The 19,105-nt window shown below is 41.9% G+C and overlaps 1 protein-coding gene across 1 annotated transcript in view; it reads left to right on the forward strand.

Moving 5' to 3' along the window:
- TMEFF2 (transmembrane protein with EGF like and two follistatin like domains 2) overlaps nt 1–19,105 on the forward strand; it is an 826,595-nt gene that overhangs the window by 625,044 nt on the left and 182,446 nt on the right. The gene's annotated exons all lie outside the window — the stretch shown is intronic.

Below are 19,105 nucleotides of genomic sequence, written 5' to 3' on the forward strand. Positions count from 1 at the left end.
TTTCTTCCACTGATGCCAAAAGATGCAGTGGATGTTTTCAGTGACCGTGTAATTACAGAACTTAAGATTTTAAATAGAACAGTTCCTTTTGCATCACGACAGAGGGATTATCGCAACAAACAATATCACACCTTAATGTCCAAATTACAGAATAATCCTAATCTTATTATCAGAAAATCGGATAAAGGGGGCAATACAGTACTGTGGTCTCGGAAAGATTATCTGACAGAAGCTACTCGTCACCTATCCGATGTATCTTGCTATAGACAAACAACGAAATTTGAAATGAGATCTGCGGAGGAAAAAACACGTAAAAAAATCTACCTTTGGAAAAGAGACGGATTGTTAACTAAAGATGAAATGAATTTTCTAAATATTGAACATCCGGTTATTCCTATTTTATATTTTTTACCGAAGGTTCACAAAAAAGTAACTCCAGTACCTGGGCGTCCCATTATCTCTGCCCAAAATAGCATGAATGAGAATCTGTCGAAGTATGTTGATTTTTTTCTACAGCCACATATGACTTCACTGCCATCCTATATCAGGGACACGACTGATCTCTTGAATAAGATTAAAGACATTTCATGGTGTTCCAACTACCTGCTGATAGTTATGGATATTGAATCCCTCTACACAAGTATTAAGCATTGTCATGGCATGATTGCTACTAAATATTTCTTAGACAACAGGGATATCAATATGAAGGACCACAACAAAATGATTTTGGAGATGATTGAACTTTGTTTGTCTACCAATTTCTTTCTATTTGAGAATGTGATATACCATCAAGTGCGTGGTGTGGCGATGGGGGCATGCTTCTCCCCCAGCTACTCATGTTTACATGTGGGTTGGTGGGAGGAGCATGTCCTCAGGACCACCCACCAGCACTGGTGGAGCCATGTGGTTCATTACTGGAGGTATATTGATGATATATTCTTAATTTGGAATGGTTCAAAAGAAGATGCCAGTAGTTTTGTTGACGATATTAATGTGAATGATCTGAACCTCAGGTTTACTGCTTCCATTGATGTTTCTTCTGTCGAGTTTCTTGATGTTCTGGTTTATATTGACAACAATATACTCTGTACCAAATTACATAGGAAGACAACTGCAGGAAACTCGATTTTACATGCTGAAAGTGCACATCCACGTCACCTTATCAACAGTATACCGTATGGCGAATTCATCCGCATACGACGTATCTGTAGTCATGATACTGTCTCAATTGAATGTCAGATGGCAGCTTTTAATAGGTTCCTGGACAGGGGCTATAAAGAACCTCTCCTCACACATGCCCTTAATAAAGCTAATTCGGTGCCCAGGGTTACTCTTTTACAACCTAGCAGTAATAAGATCACTGAATTAGATCTTCAGTCTATTCGTCTTATTACCACGTTTAGCTCTCAAGAAAAAGCCATTCGTAAAATTATTTATTCTGAATGGCCTATTGTCTTAACAGACAATATTTTGGGTCCTATCCTCCCGAGTTTACCTTCTATTACTTTTAGGAAGGCGCCCTCTATGAGAGATGCTCTAGTGAGAACCATGCCTCCGGTTAATACCAGAGGCACTTGGCTTAATAAAAGTGGTTTTTTTAAGTGTAATTCCTGTCGGGCCTGCACATTTGCCACCAATAGTACACACTACAGAACAGCCTTTAATTGCAAAGAAATAGCCATTCAGGGACATCTGACGTGCCGCACTGATTATGCAATTTACAAACTTAAATGCACCTGCAATCTTGAATATATAGGAAGTACAAAACTTCCTGTGCATAAACGAATCCTGCAACATATCAGGGCGATAGTAAACTCAGACCACAACTATCCCGTGGCAAGACATTTTAAGTCCATCCATGATAATAAATTAAAAGATCTGGAATACACTGTCATAGGAGCAGTTGCCAACCCCGGACGAGGTGGCAACCGTGATAAATTACTTAGACAGCGTGAATCACATTTTATTCTAGCCTTAGATACAAGAGCTCCTAATGGTTTGAATATTAATGAGGATCTTCACAATTTTTTATGAGTGGTTTTGTGAATTACTGTCGCTACTTGCCTTGTCAATTTAATTCTATTGCTGAAATGGTTTTTATACTTTTTTTATGTCTTTTAGGCATTTTATGAATAAGTTTTTAACTTTCAGACTGCTTGATTCTTTAAAGATTTTCTATTTTCCCTGGGCTTTTGATCTGTTTAATAAGATGAATTTTTTATATGGCTTTTTTAGTATATTTATGAAATTTTGTTTCTCTTTTTTGACTAGTTTTATTCATATATGCTGCTAATTTTGACCTATGTCCTGTGCTGTACACATTGAGTTTTGCAACATACCTCTTGGGCTCTCAGTCACTGGACACTTGTCCTTGCACTTAAATGTGACAGTTCATTTTTTTGTACAAAGGGCTTATTAAGGTTGCCTTTTTAGGTGGATTATATGCACTATGCACTTATTTTAAAACCACCTTTTATGGCACCTCCTTTTTGTATTTTATATTTTTTATATATTTTATATATTTCTTATATATATGTATATATTTATACATTTTTGTCAATGACTGTCTATTTTGTTAAATTACTGTTTACTGAGCCCCGTTGTTACAGTTTGCGTATTTTGCACAAGACATTGAATGCATTGCTGATCATGCCTAAAGGGAGCAGATTGTGTGTCAGGATCTATTTGGCAGTCTGTCTTCTATTTTCTTCTTTGTGGTGTTCAGTGTCGCTCTATTTATGAGCTCATTTCACGGAGACGCATCATGTGATCAAGCTCCCTGCGTGGAGCGAAACGCGTCATGGAGGACACTGGTCCGTTTATTTCTTCATTTTAATTGGGTATTAAATTATTTGCTTCACCCGCCCTGGCTTGTGGGACTGTTTGATTTTTGATTTGGAGGCGAGAGGTCCGTGCCTGTATTTCCGCCGAGTGGAAAGGAGAGCGGAAAGGACTATTTATATATATATATATATATATATATATATATATATATATATATATTTGTTTATGATGACATTAAAATGCCATATTCATTATGAACATCTCCATGTTTTGATTGTGTAAGGGATTGAACATAAAAGGTCAGACAAATCACATGTTCTGGCATGTTTTTTCTAATCTCAAACAATCACAGAATGGCTAATAGTAATTCAGCCTCAAATATTAGTCAATATATCGCACAATAACTATTTGTGTATCAGTAGTTTCATTATTTCTGTTTCCTGAACATTTCATCCATCACAAAGAGAATTGAGGCCTATTTTGCCTTAAACTATCATAGGATGATTTACCACTCAAGTAGTGATAGTGCATATAAATGCTACACATCTGCACTAGTACAGCAAGTTGTTACTTTGAGATCCTCATGTACTCATATCCCATCAAGACGATTTGATATTTTTGTCTCTTTTGGTTGGGTTCAACAACACAATCTCTGAGACCAATTCCCAATTGCCTTCCCGTTCCAGCTCTCCAGTTTGTTCGACCACCACTGGAGGTTCTCTCAAGCCTCCTGAGATAGAGGAACTGAATCTATATACCAAAGACGTTTTCTCAAACCTAAGACTTTTAGTCTCCGAAGAGCCTTGTAATGCACCGGCCCTGGGAAGACAGCTTTGATTGATGAGGACAAAAGGCTGACCACTCTTGCCAAGCTCCTCAAATTCACCAGATCTTTTGATAGAACATAAGCTACCTCCTTCTTGATTTTTGTTAGCTTCCTCCAAGGGAGAAGTAGCTGGGTCTTGATGGTACCTGCATGAAACCCCAGAAACTCCAAACTCTGTGTAGGGACCACAACCGACTTGTCTATATTGATAATGAAACCTAACTCCTCTAAGAGATCTTTTAACAACTTCATGTGGTTCAACAATTCCTTCTGACACATCAATAGTACGTCGTCTATGTAGATCTAGAAGTGTATTCCTCTTCTTCGTAAGGAGGCCACTACTGGTCGTAGGATTTTGGCGAAAAACCAGGGGGCTGATGAAAGTCAAAAAGGAAGACAACAAAACTGGTGCAGAGCACTCTTCCAACTGGAGTGTAAGAATTTCTGACTGTGTGGATCCATAGGGATTGTGAAGTGAACGTCCTTGAGATCTAACTTCACAAGCCAGTCTCTCTCCTGCAAAATGTCCCTCAGAAGATGAATACCTTCCATCTTGAAATATCTGTTAACCAGAAACTGTTGATGTCCTTCAAATTTATAACTGGCTGCCAGCCCTTGTCCTCTTTGCTACAAAACCCGTACTCACAAAGCCTCCTTCTGAGCTGGTCACCTTGCAAATTCCTCCTTTGAGAAACATTTTCACCACTCCTAAATCTACTAAATCTGATTGTTTCTGGTCTAGGGAGAGCTCCCTTGGCTGATTCATTTGGTAATGTTTTTCACAAAATCTATTTTAAAACCCTTCATGCTTTGTAGCACTCAAGAATTTTTTGTTATGCTTGACCAAGCCTCTAGAAAATTATGTAACCTTCCCCCTACCTTTAAAAGGGAAGAACCATTTGAGGAGGTACTCTTACCTTGATCTCCAGATCCCTTGTATCTGCGTATCTGCCCCTGTTGCTTTGAGAGCAGGGGGCCTGCCCTCTCTGTGGGAAGAAATTGTTGTTTCCAAGGAAATCTATTCCATAACCTTGTTGATCATGACGATAGTATTGGGACCTTTGCTGACCACGGCCGACAGTCCTCTCCTGTCAGCCATTCCAAAACTCTATTGCTGAACATGCACTGCATATTGCTTTCTACTAAAGGTGGAGAATGCTGAAATCTACTTCTTTAAAGTCTTAATAAAACTCTCTCCAAAGAGTTGGCTGTTTGGATCTTCTTGCACCTCTTTATTGGCAAGGCCTCCTAGTATTTGGTTGATTGCCATTAGAAGAGCTCTATTTTTCTCGGAAATTATTTTTGGCATTAGCATTGCTGAGCAGTCATAGGGCCCACTGGCTCTTTCCACAGAGGAGCTGTGCATCCATAGCCACTCCTTTAAAGGAAGCCCCCTCGGCCATGTCTAGTATTTTGACCAGTGGGCCTAGAGTGTCAAATACTCTCTCCTGACACTGCTTAAGGCAGTTTTCTAAGCCCTTTCGAGCGTCCATTCCGGTCGTGAACAAAAAAGTCAGCAACTCTGGAACTGAATTCGCAGTCCTTCCAGACTTGTTGTTCAAGAATGGCTTGATCACTCAGCCCTCATTAAGTTCTGTGTCTCTATATCAAGTGGTTTGCGCATCCGAAGCTTGATAAAGGACGTCACATGGTCCATTGGCCACCCTCTAGGTTGTGTAATGCAGGTGGGATTAAGCACATCAACACCTGAGGGGTCCATTATAGCTTTTGAAGTAGAGGGCTGTTATAGGTCCTTATCCAGGAAATCATTGTCTAACATTTCCATGTCCATCTCAAATAGGTATTCCTTTTCATCAGTTATAAAACTGCGGTCCTTTGTGCCATGAAGGACACCTCTGCTAATCGCGCCACGATGGCTGCTCTTACTCATTGTGCTGCTGTGGACACCACAGTCACTCATAGTGCTCAGGCTACCCAAATATTGTTATCTTTCTCTTGCAGTACTCAAGCTACCCAAAGCATGTACCTCACAGCACTTTTTTGAGGCCTTACCATGTCTCCTAGTTGGAAGGGTTTCCTCTTCGAAGGATATCAAAAGGTCTTCCTCAACAGGTGAATCTCTTTGCCTTTTACTGAGTCCAACGTCAAGCGCCCCCTTCAGGGAATATTTATACTCCCTTTCAAAGTACCTCTTAAAGGAATCCTGGTTGAGGCAGACATCAGACATACCTTCCAGGTAATTCTCTGACATTCTAACCTAATAAAATCTACACCCAGGTAAAGAAAAACACTCTACCTTACTAGGTAACCAGGGGATTTCTACAGCTTGTTCCTGTAGTTCTTTTCTTTTCGGTCCCCTTTGTTCCTTTCTTTGTTTTTTTATGTTATAACCGAAGCAGGAGCGAAAAAAGGGGGATGGCTGAAAGTCACGCTGTAACCAAAACAGCTGATAAGACTGTGCGTCTCATGTTAAACTCGTTGCTCTAGACACACTATGTATCCAGCCAACATCTGGTAAATTCCCGTTGTCCTATTTCTTTTTCCATTACTATCGGCGCTGGGACACTTATGTCCAAAACGTTGCACCGTCCTTGTGCCCTTCTGGCCTCTCCCTGCTCCGATTGCGAAGTCTGAGTGAGGCTTAGGGGGGGCAGGAGAGGGGATGGGGTTGGTCTTCCGTGACAGTACTGATGGTGCAGGAGAACTGGCAGGTGAAGGGCCCTTTAGAGGAGCATGGTGAAGTGCGGCAACATGAGCTGTTAGAGGTGTGGATGTTGAGGGTGAGAATCTCTTCTCTTGGGCAGTGGCGGGCGTTAGTAGATCTATAGGTCCTGCTGTTGGGTGGGCTCCAGGCATGGACAGGCACAGACGGGCTTGCCTTTGGTGTGCCAGATGTGTGTCGGTGCAGCGGCCTCCATAAATATCGCTGAGAGGTAGTAGGGGCTGACAGGGATGGGGCGGGCTGAGGAGCACAGGCAAGAGAAAATGGTGGGAGTCTGCTGGGGAGGGGTGGGAGACTGGCCAAGAACTACAGCACAGAAATAACAAGTAACTAGTGACCAGTACACAGCTCAACTACAATAGCAATGACACTAACCAGTATAGCACAATAACAAAAATATCCAAGTAGCAGCAGTAAATAAAGTGAAAATGAGCAGGAGAACCTAGGGAGAGCAGCTGGAGCGAACCTGTAGCTTCAGAAGGGAAGGCAAGTGAGCAGACTGCAGAGCAAGCTCAGGCAGCAGGTAAATGGTAATACTGACAAGAGTCATCTGCTGCTGTATTCAGCTTAGAGGCAATGGCTATGATTTTGCTCTGCACTACCACTTTCAGCGTTTTTCCCACAGCAGGGAAACGGAAGTATCAGGAGTGTCGTCAGTGTTGAGGAAGGAGCACATGGTTTCAGTGACCTCAGTAATGTTAGAGTTGTATGTAAGCAATGTATAATTAAGCTGCCAGTTGGGGGAGCATTGTCTGGGACTCGCATTGCGATGGAGGTGGGCGAGTGGTCAAAAAGGGCAGCTACACCTATGTCTACTGCCATGGTAAAGCAATGTGAGGAAGAGGTCTATGTGGTCATATGTTTGCTGTGTCACCGAAAAGAATGTGTAATCTTTCAGTGTTGGCTGACATAGTCACCACACATCCATTAGTCCCATGTCCCTCAGCCATTGAAGGTGAATGCCTCTGTTTGACTGGACCTTTAAGTAAACTTGTCCAAAAGTGCATCCTGACCCAGATTTAAATCTCCCCCCAGCTGGGTGTTGTTATCAGTGGTGGTCATCATCCAGCCCTTAGCTTTCGGCAGGAAGGCCTCTTGATTTACATTTGGGGCACAGATGTCAGCTAAAGTGAATGTGGAAGCATTAATAGCAATGCATAAAGCGGGAAACCAACCTGGTATTTTTGCCTGTATCTGGGTGAATCAGCCTGGAAAATATGTATCTAATAGGACTGCCACACTGGCCCATTTCTCCATTTCCAATAATAATTATTGGCGATCAAACCAATGGGCCCATAGGCGTTTCAAGTCTACTTGAAGGAGATGGGTTTTCTGAATCAGGCATTTATCACATCTAGAATCTTTAAGCATGGAGAGGAGTACTAGAGGCTTCACTGGTGAGTTAAGGCCCCGGACATTTAAGCTAATAACTTTAATCATGGTTTATAAGGGTTGTATTGGAACAAAGTAGGCAGCCATGTCCTCTCCCCCTCATGCATGTGTAGTCTTTATTGCCTATATTGTGTGTATTTATGTATGGGTCGTAATTCAGAAAGGAATGGGGAAAAATGCAAAGAAATACAACTATAATATTCCTTCTCCTGGGAACACAATAAATAGAGTGAACGGGGTCTGTGTCTCTGGCAGTTGATCATCATTGTGGGGTAGGTTTGGAGCTCAGCCGCTGTTTACTGAAGCACCAATCAGGAAGCAGCAGTGCAACTGGGGTTTCCACAACTGAATCGGGGAAGGACCGCTTTGCCGGGAGAGTCTAGCAACTGCTGCGTGGATGACGCTGTTTCATAGTATTAGTCATTGTCATGGTCTGACGTGCTGCCTCGATGCTGTAATTGTCAAATGAAGGCTGTTCTTTCAGTGTGGCTTTAGCAAAGTGTCTTTTCACTGCTCGGGAGGGTCATCGTTATTTAACTGAGAAGAGCAGGGGATTGTGTGGTTTGGGCTGTCTGTTCTCATCTACGTAGGGGGTCTTAAAGCCCAGTAAAGAATGTTTTTCTTCCAGAGTGCGGACCAAGTGAGTGTATGCCAAACAAAGATGCATCGGAAAGAATGTCCCCAATTACAGCAAATCCCCTTCTCCTGTAGTAATGTTGTTGTGGGGCGGAGGGTCCTACGGCGCTGCAATGTTGTAGCGGACAGATTGTGGACCAGCCACACCTTCGAACCTTCAAAAGAAATGGTGGCTTGATCCTGTATGGCTTTCATGATAATTTATTTCTGGTGGAAGGAGTGTAGGCAACTTAGTGTATCTTGTGGTATGCCTGGCGTTTTAGCGGGTCGACCTGCTCAATGGGTACGGTCCAACATGATGTCCTTGTCCGCCACCTTTCAGAACAAATGGATGACATAATCCTCCAGTTTCCTTGAGTCCGCTTGAAACGGGGCTCCTTTAATTTGATTATTGGAACTTGTGATCAATTTTCAAGGCCCTCCAACTGATACCCCAACTCCTCATTTTTGTCCCTGAACTCCAATACCTTGTGTCGATGTTCATCATGTAGGTTTGCTCCAGTATGACAATCCCTTGGCACAGGTGTCCCAGGTCTCTTTTGATGTCCTTGATATCTGCTGCCATGTTGCATTTAAGGGCCGCAATGTCGTCTCTCTGAGTGCCGAACAACGTCTCCAGAAAGGCGAGGTGACTGGCGCTTCTTCTCTTGCCAATGGGTATGCATTGTTTGGGACCACGTGTGAAGATGCCGTACGGCAGACCTCCAGAGGCTAGTTAGGTTTTTTTGTTGGAGGTTTGCTAAGCATGTCTTTTAAGGTAGTATCCTCATTGCATCCTCATTGCAAGTCTCCATGCCTGCATCTTAAGAACATTCCAAGGTTGAGGGCTGAAAGTTCTGCCACATTAACTCTGCTAAGCGGACTGTGCTATCTCAACTAGTGTGGATTTCCTGTGCGGAGCTACGGGTTTCCAATGCCACTCCAAGCCACAAGTGTGAAATTGGAGTACTGTGCAGACTAGAGTGCTGGTGGCATTTGAAAGTCTTGTGGGCCTTCAAGGCAGCAGTTGCCCCTATATGTTCAGCAATGGAGGATGCCCCCAGTGCTGCCATCCTAGAGCACCTGAATTCCACAGTAAGGGTCTCTCGGGTGCAGCATTGCTTCTGTAGCTGGGTTCCAGTACTGTTAATTTCCCCTGGCCAGTGAGTTTATCTGTGGTGAATTAAGGTCTCTGGGCCTGGGAACTCCTAGGCAGGCAGGAGAGGATTCATGCTCCGTTCAGAGGCATCACCATGCATTTCCTTATGCATCCCAGTTCCACATTCCCCCAGGAGTGCATCTTGCTCTCCATCTCGTCCCACGCATGGTCTTGCCGCCCCTGCTGCTACTAGCATGAGAGATGCTGGTGTCTTCTGGTGCTGTCAGTGCAAGCTGCACCTCCTGAGCTGATCTCCATCCTCCTCGCTGTGCCCACAAACCCCACTGCTAACCAGTCACTCAGCCCATTTGATGTGCTACAGTGCTTACTGGCCTTATGCTGTTGTCCTCAGTCATGGCTGCAGGGGTGGGGAATCTGTGCAACATGGACCGCAGGAGCCTCTACAGGCAGTGCTCCATGGTGGCCTACATTTTGAGAATGTTGGTGACCGTTCCGCTCAGGGCCGGCTTTAGCGCTGGTGGCACCCTGTGCGACAATGTCTGTTGGTACCCCCCCCCAATGACCACCTCTGCCACAGATTCCCTCACTAACACTCTTTAACAGTGCCTCTCACGTCTCCGTAACCACTGTCTCTCAAATTAATTTAGTTTTATAGCACCAATCATACTAGTGTAAGGTGTCAGAGCACTTTACACCACACACACATTGCATAAAGACAATCATGTAGTGAAGGATGATCATTGAATCCAGGTAATTGATCAAGTATATTTATTTTAAGTAGATGGTACAGGATAAGAGTACATAAATTAAGTTAAAGTAAAGGAAATAATAAACCCCACCAAGAGCAGGATGGTACCAGCTCAGCCCTAACTCTCAACTGACAACCCAGAGCACTGCAGCATTCTCATACATCATCATGATGTCAACATTCTACAGGCTAGGCAGGAGTCTATGGGGAAGTGCCGTCACTACACATCTTCCCCTTTTACAATATCAACAAAAATATGAGGCTCACACAATGCAGTAAAAAGAAGACAAAGTAGAGAAGAATAAGAAAAACACTAAAAGAAAGAACAACAAGAAAATCACATCAAGAATAAGAATAAGAGAAAGCAATAAAGGCATAAAGTGGAACAAGTAAGTAACACCATGAAGAAAAACTAGAAAAGATTAAAGAAACAATGCTAGGTGGCACTGAGAATAACAAGAACTAAGCGAGGAAGAAAGAAGAAAGATTTTGAAAGAAACAATGCTAGGGTGCACTGAGAAGGACAAGAACCAATCGCGGAAGAAAGAAGAAAGATTATCAAGGATGCAAGAAGGAAGACAGGACATCATCTCCTTCAACAACAATATAGAAAAGAGAAAGAGGAAAACAGAACGAAGAATACACTGAAAGACGAAAGGTAACACGTACAGAAAAACGTTCAAGATACAGCGAGGCATACCAGTTGGCCATACTGGAATGTATGCATGAATCAAGGAACGATGAGATATGAAAAGAAGACAGAACATATAAAAGCAAGAAAATTACTCCAACATGAGAACATAAGAGATCTCCAAAACATGAATGAGAAAGGTGAGGAAAAGAAAACTACACCTAACAGGAGTAACAATAATAAATGAATTAAAGGAAAATCTTAACTTGCCAGGAAAATGTCAGAATGAAAACTTTGCGTAAAATAGAACATAACATGGCAAAACTTAAGAAAAACATTTACCAACAGGAGTTCCATGCACAGAACCGCTGTAAAACTCATGAGTTCATAGTGAATAAATAAGAAAATGCAGGAGTCGACAACCTAAAAGAAGAAATTTCCATAAAACAGCATAAAATGACACATTTTCTAAAATAAAACTTGTGAGAAAAAGCACTGTGCAAGAACTCAAGCGAAGGTACGAAAAATTCTGCAAATAAATAAGCATTCCAACAAGTATAGAAAATTAAATGCATCATAAAATACGAAGAAAATGTGAACAGCTGTTTGAACTAAGTATAGTAAGTCATAAAAGACATAACTATCGGGATAAACAGAAAATTCTAGAATGAAATAAGTGCAGAAACACAACATGCATCAACTAAACGAAGAATGCATACATTCTGAAAACGAATGAGAAGTCAAACCTGCGAAGAAAATCCATCATTAATGAAAAAATGTTTTTTGAAGAACACGAAAACTCTATGAAATATGTGTAGACGATAAAATGGGAAAGGAAATGAAGCGTTTCACAATTTCATTTTAAAAGAGTTAGCAGGTAAAAGTCATGCTACGTTATGAGTTGAAAATAATAAATGGTAGAACATAACATCGTACATAACACATTCATGAAATACAATATAATAAATAAATTGTACAATCTGGATTCTGGCGAAGGAAACAAGAAAACAATAAAATAAAATAAAAGAAGTGGTCACCGTTGTCGTCTCCGTATAAATGTAACAGGAGCAAAGTACTTACGTTCTTCGTGGTTATTTAATGAAGAGAGTACAATCACCAACAGAACCTGAGGGGACAAAAACCTTGAATTTGCCGATGCCTTGCACATTCCGAAGAACTGGGAACAACAATCCTGTGAGATGAGAAAAAGGTCGACGTCCCCTAAGTCATGGAAAATTTAGAAGATTTCTTGGTAACAAGTGTACTTGAGGCACGTTGACAAAACTGTTGAAAAAAAACGTGGTTGGCAGTAGCTCCCTTTTGAAGTTGCAGGTACAATGAGGCAGAAATCAATGGTAGCACGCATACAGAATGCTTGGATAAGTGCCAACCGCAAGATGGCGGTATGTTTCTTGACGCAATGCAGGGTGGTTCAAGGGGCGCAAAGGCATGCAGGCGTCGATAGGCAGCTGCACAAGAGCCATGGAGGAACGAGGAGAGACAGACGTAATAGATGCACTCAGGCTCCACGCAACGCTAGAAGTAAGGTGAAGAGCGCGCGCGTGTGCTTTGAATTTGAATATTGCGCTGCCGTTAATCATAGTGGGGGAGCGCCTCGAAAATAATTAAAAAATGAAAGAAAATGGCACAGACTTTTAAAATATGCGCATATGCTCCCCAAAATGCCTGTACTCCAATAACCAATTACAAGGCCAGTTTCTCAGAGAAAGGCCCAGGACTGTTGAATGTAAACTTGATCCTTGCAGGCAGGCAGGCAGGATTGAAAGTGAACGCTGCTGTGGAAAACTGTGCCTTAGATAAACATACTTCGAAGGTAGCAGGAAGATAACAGGTGGTCATCATTTAACACTTTGTCGAATTAAGTTATTAAAGTATTTTAAACACTGCCAGTTTGTTTTGAAAACGAATGCCAGATCGTAGTTCACAGGGTTTCTCAACTTGACAAAACAACTAGAAAAAGCAGGGGAATCCTCACACAGGTACGCAGTAAAATTACAGCAAGGACTGAAATGCTTGCTTCAAGAAGGCATTAATTACAGCAGGGACTGGCATATTAAAGAAGAGGACGACCGGTGATTGGTCACTGGTGGGGTTAGCCAGTATGCTTAAGAAAGAATACGAAGTCCATTACCTTGCAGTGGCTTGGTTTTTGAAAATCCTTGTAGGTTTCTTAGTTGCTTAAGGAAGGTTGCTTGAAGAGAAAGTCCTTAGAATTTGAATCCACACCGGGGTTTGAAGACCAGATCGTCGCCAAAATAAATGTAGTGAAGGATGATCATTGAATCCAGGTAATTGATCAAGTATATTTATTTTAAGTAGATGGTACAGGATAAGAGTACATAAATTAAGTTAAAGTAAAGGAAATAATAAACCCCACCAGGAGCAGGATGGTACCAGCTCAGCCCTAACTCTCAACTGACAACCCAGAGCACTGCAGCATTCTCATACATCATCATGATGTCAACATTCTACAGGCTAGGCAGGAGACTATGGGGAAGGAAGTGTGAAGTGCCGTCACTACAAATCATATGCGTGCAAATCGGTGTATACGAAATGTTACATCAGACAGGGCTACAAGGTGTAGTGTAGGAGTGACAGGTCATCGATACTGGTAGGCAATATAGTTTGAGTCCTTATTCTGTAAAAGCACAAATTCAGAATTTAAAACGCAACATCATTGTTAGGGGTTCTCTTTCATAATAAGAATAGTTTTCTACCCAAATGAACCCTTTTTACAAGATTAGGATGATGTAAGACTGTGCAAAAAAACATATAACGCTAACATATTCGTTGCAGTTTGCATGCAGCTCTAGGATGACCGTTAATAACTCAATGTTCTATGTTAGGATTTTGACTTATAAACAACAAGTAACAAAAGGAGCTCTCTTACAGAAGCAGTAACTGCCCTATTTACATTATATACATTTTGTTATCCGCATGGTACGCGTTCTTAGCAGCAGGCATTTTAACCCTCTGCACTACCTAAGGATGAGTCAAAACTTCCACTAGACAAACCTTGGTCTCTTTCCAGGAAGACGATTAATCGCTGGAGTTATCTTGACGTTTTAATTGATGTCTGAAAATTCCTGGAGACGAGGAACGTGGCAGCATGTTCTTTTAAAATAATAATATACATTTTCAAAAATGACGTCCCCACCCCAAGTCAACGCCTGGTGCGGTCGCACCGATCACACCGCCCTAGAGCCGGCCCTGGCCCCGCTGCCCAGGGCGCTTTCTTATGCAACAGCCTCTTGCTGGTCACGGGTGCTGGTACGCTACTGCTGCCTACTTCCCCCAACGATGGTGGAGATTGTATGAGCCCCGTGTTTGCCACATCTGCTGCTTGATCTGAATGGGCGGCAGAGCTCCATGAAGGCACATCTACTCAGGCACCATCTTTGACACGCCCCCTTCAATATTGTTTTATGCCAGTATTCTGAAACACGGGTGTGTGATTTTAATAACTCAAATAGTGATAATGCTACTCACTTTAAGCATTCAGTTTATGGCAAGGCACTAAATGAATTGATGTTGAAGAATAATTTAAACTTTTCAAGTGATATTCTTGGCATGCAGAATGCTTTTATTCCAACCTTTTTAGGAAACCAAGTTGGGAGCACCATAGATTATATTCTTCTATCAGCTGCGTTACTCCCCTTCCTCATAGACTTTGTGGTGTCTCGTAGCTGTATAAATGATCACAACCTGCTTTCCATTAATCTAAATTCCTTTATTAAATCTGCTAACCCAAGAAGAAGCAATAGAATGCAGTTCTCCAAGAATAAAGGTCTAACGATAAAATGGGATAAGGTAGACCCAGTTTCTTTTAATCAAGTTAATGTAAAAGAGGCTATGAGATCCATCTTAATGTGTCTAACTGATGACTCTGGACCAGCTAGGATACAAACCAAAGTTGACAATATTTGCAGGTCCATCTTGAATAATCCCACCTCTGCCAGATCCCAGTGCGAGACACCAGCTGTCCACTTGTAGCACATGTTGTCGAGTAAAGAAGAACATGTTCAGGTACTTGAGGTAAGGAAAACAGATAAGGACTAAAGCCTGGGAAAGTCTTATAGTGGCAGGAAAGTCAAGAGATAGCTCGAAGATCTTGGAAGTGGCTAATCAGCCTTTTTTTTTTTTTGCTGGGCTAGAAGCTCTGGAAATAGATAACCTAATTACTGTGGCTGCGTCGATAACTCATTTTACAAAAAAAATCACCAGAATATGTGCACATTAACTTAGGCGCAGACCACAGCCCAAATATTGAGCACTCCTATAACTTCCCAAGCCCTGTTAAAAGTTCACAAAGTGACTGTAGTCATCAAACATTTTATTTCTGGACGGGGCCCATGCCGGGATGGCCCCCCTACTGACATTTTTTAAACTAATATAAATCTGCAGGCCCCTTTACTGACAAACATTGCCGTGTCTTGTCAGGCCCTATTCTGACTCTTGGAGGACGAGCTTTGTCATTCCCGTTGTCAAAATGGGGGATAGAACCTCCCCAACGTGTTACGGCCAATTTTACTACTGGACTCCAGCACCAAGATACTGTGCTGTGGACTGTGGTACATAACATTTTGATGGAAGTCGAATTTGGATTTAGACCAGGTATTGGCACTGTTGAACAATGTGTAAATGTTTACCAAATAGGGGGAAAGTATGTCAAGGATAAAATGGGTTTAATATATTTGACCTTTATCGATCTATCAAGTGCCTTTGATCTAGTGAATCGCTCCGAGCTGTGGGATCTGATGGGCAGGATGGGCGTCAAGAAATAACTTCTCACCCTTATTAGGTGCCCATACCAAGACCTCACAGTAAGGGTGCGTTACGTTCCTTCACGTGAAGGATCCTCCCACATTCGCTTCACCCGTGTTGTTAGACAAGGGTGTATCCTGGTACCCTTTCTCTTCCTGCATTATATAAATGGTATCAATAAATATCTGTGGAAAATGGAAAGGATATGCCGCGTATGGGAATTAAATTCATATCCACTTTGCTGGGTGCCTGCATGGCAAATGGCCTCAAGATTCTTTTTGACTTGTTTTTGCCTTATATCGATGACCCTGACCTCCAGGTAAATTATTCAAAATCTTATAAAATGACCTGTGGATGTCCAAGCACAAAGTCCAAATGTTTTGTTATAGGAGGATTCTCATTTAGCAAAGGTATTTTTTTTTTTATTACTTGGGGATTCTTTGCAGTACATTTTTTTTCTGTACTGCACTTTTAACATCAAAAATGCAGAACTTTAATAGGAATATTGAGTCCATATTTATATTTGCATATAATTTAAAGAATAAACCAATAGCAGAAATGCTGAGTCTATGTAAGAGAAAATGTACTTTGGTTGGGGTACTTGAGGCTGGGCAGACATCCTCCAGCGGGAGGCATGCACAGATTATTGTCAATTCCTGGCCACATTGCCAATTTTATATGCATGAAGAACTTGGGATGCCATATTTGGAGGATCTTATTGGGTTTGCTCCACTGCTATTATGGATTAAAGCTTGGGGAACCACTGTGACTGGCAACTTGCCAGGACCTTTATTACTGACTGTTTGTCACTTGACAGGCATACCAGATACCCTGTCTTTCCTATTTGAGGGAATTCATTAAGACCACAGGCCTTCAAGATCTACCTAATACTCTGCTTATTATCAGACGAGAACACAAAGAACAGGTTAAGCAATGTTACCTGGAACATTGTCTGAACTCATGCCTAGAGAAGGCCCGGCCACAGGAATTAATTGTAAAATATTCACTAGTGTCAAAAACAATGAGCATAGAGCAATAACTAGGATGGATTTTGAATCCCACCCAGCACCATTTTCCTACACTTTTCAGGGTCTACACATTGCACTTTAAACGTGCTTCCCCATGTCAGGGGCCGGGTAACAGGACTTACCCCCATGCTGATGCGACAATGTTTCCATGCAAAACACTCGTAATTTCATACTGTTTAGTACTTTGTATTCAGCCCGCGGTTCTCCTTTCTGGTCCCCATTCTGCGAAAGATGAACTTGAGACATTATATGGATAGGCTTGTATTCTTGCAGTGTTGAGGATCACCAGATACTTGTTATTTAATTTAAAATTTTAAAAGAGTGCCTCTTAATATCAGGAAACAATATTAAGCCCAATAATTTGTGAAATATTTGGACTTTGAATTGCATTGGAGCACTTTTATTTCCCACTTAAGGAGCCTATGTTCTTGCTGAGATGTCAACTCCTTGGATGGTTGGTATTTATTGTCAAGAAATTAATATAGGAATTGTTAGAAAACTGTGCTATACATGTTCCATGAACTGCACATGAGCACTTAACTTCCTATTGATTTGAGTGTATGCCTTTTATGTTAGTGTCGTGCTTTTATGGCACCGGCCGAATAAAGAATTGATTGATTGATTGACTTGAAATTACCTGTGAGTGGAAGAGGAATCGCTGTTTGTTGTGCAGGTGAGTCAGCTAGAAGTTGAGAGCTACATATTTAGATCGACTGCCATGGGGTGAAAGTTAACAGTGTCTCCCTGCATCTAGGAAAGCAGGAATATAGTTTAATGAAACAGTATTTTTTTTGTAGGCCAGGCGTAAACGGATGCACTGGGGTCCTCCGTATTAAAACACTGTGTTCAGATGACAAAAATGCTTTCATTATGTTCAAACCCGTAAATACGATTTTCACTCTGTTTTCTTTGCTGGTTGAGGAGGTAGGGGAGGTACGATTTCTCCCAGAACCACAGTGCGTTTAGATGTTTAGTTCTGAAAATGGAATGCTCCCCTAGTCGCCTGACGCATAAACTACCTCACAACACAGCATGCACAGACTCCTCTGTTATTTGATAATGACTGTTCCAAAAAGCTGCCGTTCCTTTGAAATAAAAGCACAGTATGGATTTTCAGATTTTTAAATGAGTGAGCTTGGTGACAAGTGCTCTTTAAGGGAAAGACTAATTGCACTGGCTTGTTTTGTGCGGCTTTTACTACACAGTTCTTTTAAGGTGCCTCAGTCCTGACGTACATTACACATCTCAATTGGAAAAAATAAGCCAATTCGATCAAATATTGGAAGAGCGTGTGTAGGTGTTTGTATGGAAATATAGAAATGGAAATCACTTGAAATTAAATATTTCTGTAAATTAAAAGGCAATGGCACGTGCAATAATTTAGACGAATCGAAGTTTAAATGCATCACTGCCACGTTTCGTTTTCCCATGTCCAAGACTAATTCAATGTAGAAATAATTCAGTTATTTTTTACTTACTACTACAAAGGACAGTCCGTTTAACATCATTTACAATGCATGAACGTAAAATATACACTGTTCAGTGCATTTACTTACCCCCTGCCCGCACTCCTCAGTAATATCCCATAAGTGAATGTGCTAGTTTCTGTAAAACTACTATGACATAGTTCAGGGTTCTCCAAAGTCTGTCCTGGAGGGCCGCATCCGTGCCAGATTTTTAAGATAGCTACTTTTATCTTAATGGGATTATGCTAAAATTCTGGCATTGATCCGACCCTCCAGGACCGACTTTGGAGAACCCTGACATCGACGATCATACTCGTTGCCTTAACCATAGCACTATCCTTCACAATCACTCACCTAGCTGCCCTGGGGGCACGGATTGCATTCAAGGCACTGTATCGGAAAAGAACAAACTGCGGAGAGATGGTGTTTTAGGCGAAATGTGAAATGCGAGAAGAGTTGGGTTTATTGAGCTTCATATAGCACTGTTTGAGCAAGCATGTAATGTTACGTTATGTTATATAATTTGTAGAGCGGAAGGCTGCCTCAACAACGGGACGTCCCAGCGCTAGTTCCAGAAACATATTTGCGGAAGAGATAGGACTGGGTAAACTATGCCGGAAAGAGCCAGGTCTTCATGGCCTTTCTAAAAGCCTAATAGTTCTGAATGATCCTTATGGTCACCGAGACCCCGTTCCACAGGGCTGACGCCATCGCACGGAACGAGTGCCCTCCAGCTCCTGCTCTTCTGACTCGGGGAACACACACCAGCTGAAGGTCCGCAGAGCGCAATTCACGGCGTGGGAGATACGGTGATACCAAATTAGATAGAATCAGGGTTACGTGGGAGGTGAGACACCTGCAACTGCTTTTGTCTGCGCTTCATAAGACAAAGAACTGTCGACAGAGACCCCCAGATTTTTTAACACCTTCTTGAGCAGGGGGGCTGCCCCAAGCAAGGCGCGCTCCCACCGCTCACCCCAAATATGAGTATCTCTTCCTAGAAGAAGAATTTCAGATTTGTCAGTAA

The sequence above is a fragment of the Triturus cristatus genome, chromosome 3_2 (genome assembly GCF_964204655.1).
Source record: "Triturus cristatus chromosome 3_2, aTriCri1.1, whole genome shotgun sequence".
NCBI classification, from domain to species: Eukaryota; Metazoa; Chordata; class Amphibia; order Caudata; family Salamandridae; genus Triturus; species Triturus cristatus.